This window comes from Glycine max, chromosome 5 (assembly GCF_000004515.6).
Source record: "Glycine max cultivar Williams 82 chromosome 5, Glycine_max_v4.0, whole genome shotgun sequence".
In the NCBI taxonomy this organism is placed as follows: domain Eukaryota; kingdom Viridiplantae; phylum Streptophyta; class Magnoliopsida; order Fabales; family Fabaceae; genus Glycine; species Glycine max.
The window spans coordinates 31,302,435-31,311,593 of record NC_038241.2 but is presented as its reverse complement, the minus strand read 5'-3'; the positions used below and the strand labels follow the sequence as shown (position 1 = coordinate 31,311,593).

General features: G+C 36.7%; 1 pseudogene; it reads right to left on the bottom strand.

Annotated features, from left to right (window-relative positions):
- Positions 1–1,956: 1,956 nt before the first annotated feature.
- Positions 1,957–4,675, bottom strand: LOC100805781 (serine/arginine-rich splicing factor RS2Z32-like; annotated as a pseudogene).
- Positions 4,676–9,159: the final 4,484 nt, after the last annotated feature.

Genomic DNA, 9,159 nt, shown 5'->3' with positions numbered 1-9,159 from the left:
GGTTGGAAAGCATTTTCTAGTGATTAATTAATTATGCAATACTTGAGTTGAAAGGATTCAAACATGCCAGATTTAATTTTCTCACAATAATTCATATAGGTTTAAATTATGCCAACCCTTGAAACAAATTCATGCAATCCATATTCTAGGTAAGCCACACGTTACTTGTCCAGCAAGAAACTAAAAAATACCATACACAAAACTGTTTACATAAACAATTGTCTCAGAATTAAGCTGGAGTGTTGTTGGATCGAGTGGCCTCATAATAATTAAGAAGGGGTGGTTGAATTAATTATTCCTAAAACTTTACCAATTAAAAATTACTCTTTTAAGGCTTTTACTAAATTGTTAAGAGAAAGAGAAGTAAAAGAGAAACTTAACAGAAAGTAAAAGCGGAAATTAAATGCACAGCGGAAAGTAAAAGAGTAGGGAAGAAGGAAACAAACACACAAGGATTTTTATACTGGTTCAGCACAAACCTGTGCCTACCTCCAGTTCCCAAGCGACCTGCGGTCCTTGAGATTTCTTTCAACCTTGTAAAAAAACCTTTTACAAGCAAAGATCCACAAGGGATGTACCCTCCCTTGTTCTCTTTGAACCTGGTGGATGTACCCTCCACTAGAACTGATCCACAAGAGATGTACCCTCTCTTGTTCTCAGTCAAACCCAAGTAGATGTACCATCTACTTGTACCACAAAGGATGTACCCTCCAATGTGTTAAGACAAAGATCTCAGGCTGTTACACCTTCGATACTTTGTGAATGGGGATACAAAAGAATTCTCAGGCGATTAAACCTTTGAACGCTTTTGTATTAGGGAATGAGAAGAATCAAAAGAATTCTCAGACTGTGTCGTTTTGAATTCTTTGACAAGGGAGAAGGGAGACACAAAAGAATTCAGGCGGTTAGTCCTTCCTTCTTTTGGAAAAGAGAGAAGAGAGACACAAAAAGAATTCAAGCGATTAGTCCTTGACGAATTCTTTTTGGCAAAGGGAGAAGAGAATGAAAAGGATGAATAGCACAAGTTTTCAAGGTTTGGAAAACCAGAAAACTTCAGAAAACTTTTGATACAAAGAAGAAGAAGAAATTCAAAGAGATTTCAAGAGATTCAAGGCTTGTAAAAGATTGTATAAGTTTGTTAGAAAGATTGGAAAAATGATTGATTCAAAATGCAAAATAAAGTCTTGCTTTTATAGACTCTTCATGTCTGAAGACCATTCAGAAGAGTTATAACTTTTAGAAAAACTTAAAACCCATTTGAAAAAGTCAAAACCTTTTTGAAGAGTTACATCTTTAGATTTTTCAGAAACAAAAACTGGTAATCGATTACCAAATATGTATAATCGATTACACAAAACTTTTTGAGTGAAACAATGTGACTCTTCACATTTAAATTTGAATTTCAACGTTCAAGGACACTGGTAATCGATTACCAAAACATTGTAATCGATTACAGCCTTTTGAAAATATTTGGAACGTTGTAAATTCAGTTTGAAAACATTTTCAAACTTATTTTGCTACTGGTAATCGATTTTGTAATCGATTACCAGAGAGTAAAAACTCTTTGGTAAAGGTTTTGTCAAAAACTCATGTGCTATTCAAAGTTTTGAAAAAACTTTTTAATACTTATCTTGATTGAGTCTTTTCTTCATTCTTGAATCTTGATCTTGATTCTTGAGATCTTGAATCTTGAATCTTGATTCTTGATTGTAGGCTTTCTTCTTGAGTCTTGAATTCTTCTTGATTCTTGAACTCTTGACTTGTTCTTGATTCTCTTGAGATGGATGTTCTTTGATTCACTTGAGCTTTTTGTTCATCACTTTTGTCATCATCTTTTGTTGTCATCATTGTTATCATCAAAACACCTTTGAATCATTGTTGATTCATCATGAAGCTTTGCTTCCACAAAGTGCATTTTATATACAAAGCAGATACAAACTGGGTCACATCCTGATCTCATTTGATCAAACAGTGCTTTTCAAGGTGACTGTAGCCACGGTGGTTTTCATCATCTTCATCAATGTGGCTCCTATCATCATCCCTAGGGATCCGGCTGTGGCTGGGGCTGTGGCTATGCCCATTAGCTTTAGGGCTATCATAGCTGCCCTCATCACGGTCCCTTGCAAGGTTAGCAGGGCTCTTACTTTTCCCTCTAGGACCATCACTGTAATCAGACCCATCTTGCTGAGTGGCCAACCTATCACTGCCAGGAGATGTGACACCTCTCTTCTGTGCACTGCTTTGGTCAGGTGATGCACTATGCTTCCTTACCTTGGAGGGCTGAGAACTCTGTGATCTATTTTCAGAAACTGGGCTTCATTCTCTTCTGACAGGAGCTCTTAATTGGCTGGCAAGAACAAAGGTAGCCAAAACTCAGCTTACAAGCAAAGATATTACTAAAAAATTCTGACCACTGAAACTACAACCAATTTTATTGAAATTGCAGTGTCATTGCATAAGAATCATAAACATTAAGATTAGAGACTATTAGAATCCAACCTGTAGCTGCGGTCTCAGCTGTAGCTTTGATCCCTTCTGCCACGACGAGGAGAATGTGACCTTACTGGTGAATGTGAAAGACTCCATCCACGTATGTTTCTAAAACAATTCAAATTGACATCAATGATTTAATGCTCATAAAATCCATTAGAAAGCAATAACCATGTTAAAAGCAAATCAACACAATGTAGCAGAAGTTAGGAAACTACATCAACTACCTCAACTTTTTGGGACTGTTCTTACAGTTCTTTTCTATATGACCTCTTCCCCCAAATTGGTAAGACTTGTTCTTCCGGTGCCCAGCTTTGGAATCTCGGGCCCAATGATCATCAATGCCACAGTTAAAGCATCGTCCAGGTCCAGTGGGTGGACCCCGACCCAAGTATTCCTGGGAACCACAAGGACCCTGATTAATTAGAAATCAGATGAAAAAATAAAATTAACAAGCAATCAAAAGCTAACGAAACTTGTTCACACATGTCAAAGAACAATAGCTGTGAAATCTAGAAATGCCAGGCTTCAGAAGAAATTGAATGACTATGTATAAAGTATTTAAAGAAACAGTTAGTACAGTAATAAAAGCAAATTAGAAAAAGGTATACATAAGTGACCATCATCATCTAATTTAAATTAATTTTGTCCTTTTTACTTAAATACAAAAAGGATAGGTTGATGATACAAAAGCCAACAATGAAGCTGAAAAACAAATAACAAAGTTTAAATACTAAACTAGGTACTCTTCAATCAGTATTCAATGGACTGTTTTGATTAGAAAAGGGCTATCTTTTTTTATCTAATCAGAAGAGATATAATGAAAACAGAACTAATGTTATAAAAAAACATGAGTGAAAAGAAACTCGAGAGAACAATGTGTGTGATTAGAGCTGAGGCGCTAAGGACATGCAAAAGGAAAATTAATAGATTATATGGAAAAAATCCCTATATGCAACTGCAAGATCCAAATATTATGCAAATATATGTCCATGGAGCAAGCACCTTCAGATGAAGACTGAACTCATTACAGTACATATGCATTAACCCAAGACTATAGCACCAACAGAAAACATCCCCTTTGATCATTAATTACAAATTAGATAACCAATTCTAAAAAAAAATCTTAAGTAGATAAACCATGAAGGGAAGTAATTCCTTATCCCCTTGGCAAATTCCACAGTAATGTGCCTTCCTTCAACGTCACGACCATCCAAGTTATATCTAGCATCATCAGCACTCGAGGATCGCTAAAGTCCTGTTCAAAATATGTCAGGAACAAGCCAATAAAGTAACACCAAATCTTACCATCATTTACAACTGAATTCCTCCAAGCAGATACTAAAAGCCACCTTGGAGCAAAGGCATGACGAGAAATTGAAGTAAAAAAGAAATAAATAAAGACAAAGAAAGGGTGACAACTTACAAAAAATGCGAAATAGTTCTTCATATCCACACCTCAAACTCTGCAGAAATGGTATCCAGAAACAATAAGGCCATCATTACTTGAATACTGGAACTGTATGATATATCGCCCCTCAAAGACGAACTAAACACCAGTTTGTGATCGTTGCCATTTCCATAAAAAACACGCAATAACATTACAGAAAGAATTGCCAAAGTCAACACTCGACAAGAATTTCCATCAATTCCACCAAGGCCAACCTCCCAACACAGACCTCCAGGTTTAGAGAAAACCTCAGAAACCTTCAACAAGATCATTCAAGTTAAAACATGATACCTAGGTGATTTGGTTCCCACGCATAACATGACAAATAACCAATATAAATCCAAGCTCAAAACAAAGCTTGGGAAAAACCTGTATACCGTCCCTTAACTTTTCAACATGACGCCCCACGACAACTAATCACTAATTAGCTCCATTGCCAATTTAAACAATAAATATGAATCAAGGAGGCTCGACAATTTCAAACATAAATTGTGACCCAAGTTAAACAATTAAAGCATGATAGGACATAACAACGGACAACATCCTGCCGTCTCTAACCAAGAAATGAAGTACTGATAAAGGCATTCATCCAAATCCAAATAGACACACAAGCAAACAATGCTACGATAAAATAATCATGAAAAAGATTAAATAAACAAGGACATTTACTAGTAAAGGTTTTCAAAAACGGTCACAGACCATGAGTCTCAACCGCAATTGCAGCAGTATCGCCATATTTTTACAACATTAAAGATTGAGACGAAGTCACAGCCCGAATTCAAAACCTTGCAAGTAAAAATCTTTCCTTTTTTCTTTTCTTGGAAAAATCTTGCAAGTAAAAAGATTGAGGCGGGTATTACCATATTTATCATCATGGCGAGGCATCGTTGTTTTCTTCTAGCTCTGCAAAACAAACTGAAAATTTCGAAATTCAATTAAAGAAAAAAGGCCAAACAGAGACCCCTTTCTTTGAACGCCAATAAATGATCAATCCGTCGCTGGGAGCATTTTCCTTCCTTTTCCAGAGCATGCTTCTCCACGAGCTCCTTCTATCTTTTTCCATTCCTCTTTATTGTGCGTCATCGCTCCCCATTCCTAACCACTCTGTCGTCAAAAACCTCTTCCAACTGCAAGAGAAGTTATATTAGGCATCTGTTTGTATACTCTAGGGAGATCATTCCAAAAAGGCATACTATTATACACATTTAGAATAATTATTTTGGAACAAAAATATTTTTTTAAATATATATACATTTTGGAATAATCATTTTAAAATAGATTTTTTTAATTATGAATTAATTGTTATGAAAATATATATAATGAGATTATGATGAGATAACGGAATCTGTATGTAATTGTCATCCCGTATTTTTAGCTTGTGATCGTATAAATCAATTTATTTAGTCTAGACCTAATTTTACGAATTTTATTTGGAGAATCAATCTGTATAACCCAATCTTAGGAAATTTTGTTGTAACTCTCTTGTATATATTTGTGCCTTAGCAAAGCTTAAAAGACAAAACAAAATTATTCTTTCATAAAATCCTTTATGGTATTAGTGACAATGAATCATCATGAAGAGGAGGCTCCTAAGAATGAGTTCCACAAGCAAGAAGAACGTAAGATGGTGAAGAAGACTTCATCACCATATGAATTGAATTCTAACGACAACCCGAGAAATTTGATTACTTAAGTGCAATTTCAAGGGGAGAATTACAAAGAATAGGCGCGTGCCATGAAAATATCTCTACGTGCTCGCAAAAAATGAGGTTTTATTGAAGGCACCATTGAAGCACCGAAGGATGGCTCACCTGAGATGGAAGACTGGTGGATTGTACAATCTATGTTGGTGTCATGGATTCTAAATACCATTGAACCAAATTTGCATTCCACCATGTCTTATGTAGAAAATGCAAAAGAGCTGTAGACAGATATCAAAGAAAGATTCTCTATTGTGAATGGCCCCAAAATACAGCAGCTAAAATCTGATTTGGCAAGGTGCAAACAAGACGGCATGATGGTGGTGGCATACTACGAAAAACTGAAAACATTGTGGGATGAGTTGGCCAATTATGACCAAATTCTAGCCTGTCGTTGTGGTGGGAACAACTGGGATATAGCCTCAAAATTACAAAAGCGGAAAGAAGAAGAAAGAGTTCACCAATTCCTCATGGGATTGGACGATGCAACTTACGGAACTGTTCGATCCAACCTCCTCGCAACAGGTTCGCTGCCTACTCTAAATAGGGTGTACTCAACAATGATTCAAGAAAGGGTAAGGATGATCACTAGAACCATAGAAGAAAGAGGAGAAGTGATGAGCCTGGCTGCCCAAACAAGTGGATGAGGAGTCAAGGGAAGAGGGGATGGAAAAGACAAGTCGGTAACTTGTACTCATTATCATCGAACAGGACATGAAGCAGGAAACTGTTTTCAACTCATTAGTTATCTTGACTGGTGGGGGGACAAACCAAAAAATAGTGGACGAGGCAAGCCAATGCAATGAATGTGAACTGGATGAGGAAAAAGAGGAACAGTGTGTGCAAATGTTGTGCACAGTGGTGGAACAAGTGCAAACAACATGATCTCAAAAGGAGATAGTTAAGGTTTGACTGGGTTTAATATAGAGCAGTGACAGACGCTAGTAGAATTACTAAATACAAAAAAAACAAACTCTAATGACAAGATGACAGGTGAGCGTGATACCAATACATGGATAATTGACACTAGAAACTTGAATCATATGCATGAACTACGAGATATTCAAAGTCGTCCAATTGGGCTTCCTAATGGAGAACATACAACAACGATTAAAGAAGGAAGTGTGGTGCTAGATGGATATGTGCCTAAATTGAATTGCAATTTGATATTTGTTTCACAGATGGTGGATGAATTGAAATGTGTTGTTCAATTCACTGATAAGTTATGTGTTGTGTAGGACCATATTTCGAGGACGCTGATTGGAGCATGTGAGCGAAGGGATAAGCTCTATTTCTTCAGAGGAGTTCAAAATGTGAGAGCTTACAAAACTGATTATTTGCATTCCATGTACTTTGTGGCACAAACGGTTGGGACATCCTTCCTTGAAGATCACCCAGTTGATTCCTGAAGTTAGAAAACATAAAGATAACAATGTAGTGAATAAAACATGTGAAGTCTCTTTTAGAGCCAAGCAAACTAGAGAGAAGTTTCCTTTGAGTGAACATAAAGCCAATAGTGCATTTGAACTAATTCATTATGATTTATAGGGACCATATAGAACTCCTTCTACTTGTGGTGCTTTTTATTTTCTGACAATAGTTGATGATTATTCACGTGCTGTATGGGTATACCTATTAGCTGATAAACGAGAAGTGTTGAAAATGCTTCACAATTTTTTTTGCTCTACTTGAGAGGTAATTTCATAAACAAGTCAAAATATTCAGAAGTGATAATGGGACAAAATTCACATGCATGAAAAGATATTCTCTTAATCGTGGAATAATTTTTCAGACATCTTGCATCGAAACACCCCAACAAAATGGGAGAGTGGAACGAAAACATAGACATATTTTGAATGTGGCTCGAGCACTACGATTTCTAGGTAATCTTCCTATTAAGTTATGGGAGAATGTATTTTAACTGCAACATATTTGATCAACCGAACTCCTTCCATTGTTTTGAATGGAAAAACTTCATAGGAGATGCTACATAAGCAGCAACTTGCATATGAACATTTGAGAATATTTGTCTCCTTATGTTACGCCCATAATCAAAGAAGGAATGATGATAAATTTGCAAGTAGGAATAAGAAGTGTGTGTTTATTGGCTATCCATATGGCAAGAAAGGGTGAAAATTGTTTGACTTAGAAACAAAAGAGATTTTTGTCTCTCAAGATGTTGAGTTCGTTAAGACCTAGTGTACTTTTTCTATTGATGTTACTACCAAAAAAGATGTTCCTCCTAAAAATTGGAGTTGTGAAGAAATTGTTGATGATGTGACTGATGGTGTAAAAGAAATGGGTCACACAGGAGGTACTGAAGAAAGTGGTGATATGACGATGGATGATAGAAAGGGTGAGCGAGATGTGGGGTTCGATGAACAAGTTGTTACTCTACAAAATATGGACACACAAGATACAATGCTTCCATCTATATCACCAACCAAGTCATTATTGGGTAGAGGACATAGAATCAAACAACCTTCTACTCGCTTGCAAGATTATGTGACAAATACCACCAGAAGATTGAGTTCATCCAACTGTTTGCCCTTTCCAAAGGCAGACTCAGGTGCACCCTATCCCATAACGAATTATGACCATTTTTATCTTGCACATCGTGCTTTTCTTGCATCCATTTCACAGGAAAAGGAGTCTGTCACTTATACTGACGTGGTGAAAGATAGTCGGTGAAGAAATGCAATGAAAAGTGAGATACATGCACTTGAGACCAATGAAACTTGGACATTCACACAATTGCCTCCAGGAAAGAAAGCACTTGGCTGCAACTGGGTGTAAAAAATAAAGCATAAATTTGATGGAAGTGTAGAACGATTCAAAGCACGGTTAGTAATTCTTCGCAATCATCAAAAGGAGGGGATTGATTACACAGAGATTTTTGCACCCGTTGTAAAAATGGTAACGATACTCACAATGTTAGCCGTAGCAGCCACATGAGCTTGAGAATTACATCATATGGATGTACACAATGCATTTTTACATGGGGACCTTGAGGAGGTTGTGTACATGAAGCCGCCTCTTGGCTTTCTTCCTCAGCAATATGGCATGGTGTGTAAACTTAATAAGTCCTTATATGGACTCAAACAGGCGCCTCATTGTTGGTTTGCAAAGTTGTCCGTTGCATTAAAACACTACGGATTTCAACAATCTCTTTCTAATTATTCTCTTTTCGTCTTGCAAAGACCGGGGGTACATATTGTAGTGTTGGTGTATGTTGATGACCTAATCATTTTGGGTGATAATCATGAAGCTATCATCGAATTTAAAGCCTATTTACACAATTGCTTTCACATAAAAAACTTGGGGATCCTTAAATATTTCTTGGGAGTTGAAGTGGCGTGATCTTCAATGAGTATCTTTCTTTGTCAACACAAATATGCTTTAGACATTATAGTTGAAGCTGGACTTCTGGGAGCTATGCCATCAAATGTGTCAATTGAACAAAATCATCATCTGGCACTTGCTATAGACTTGCCTTTTCCTCATCTTGATCAGTATAGG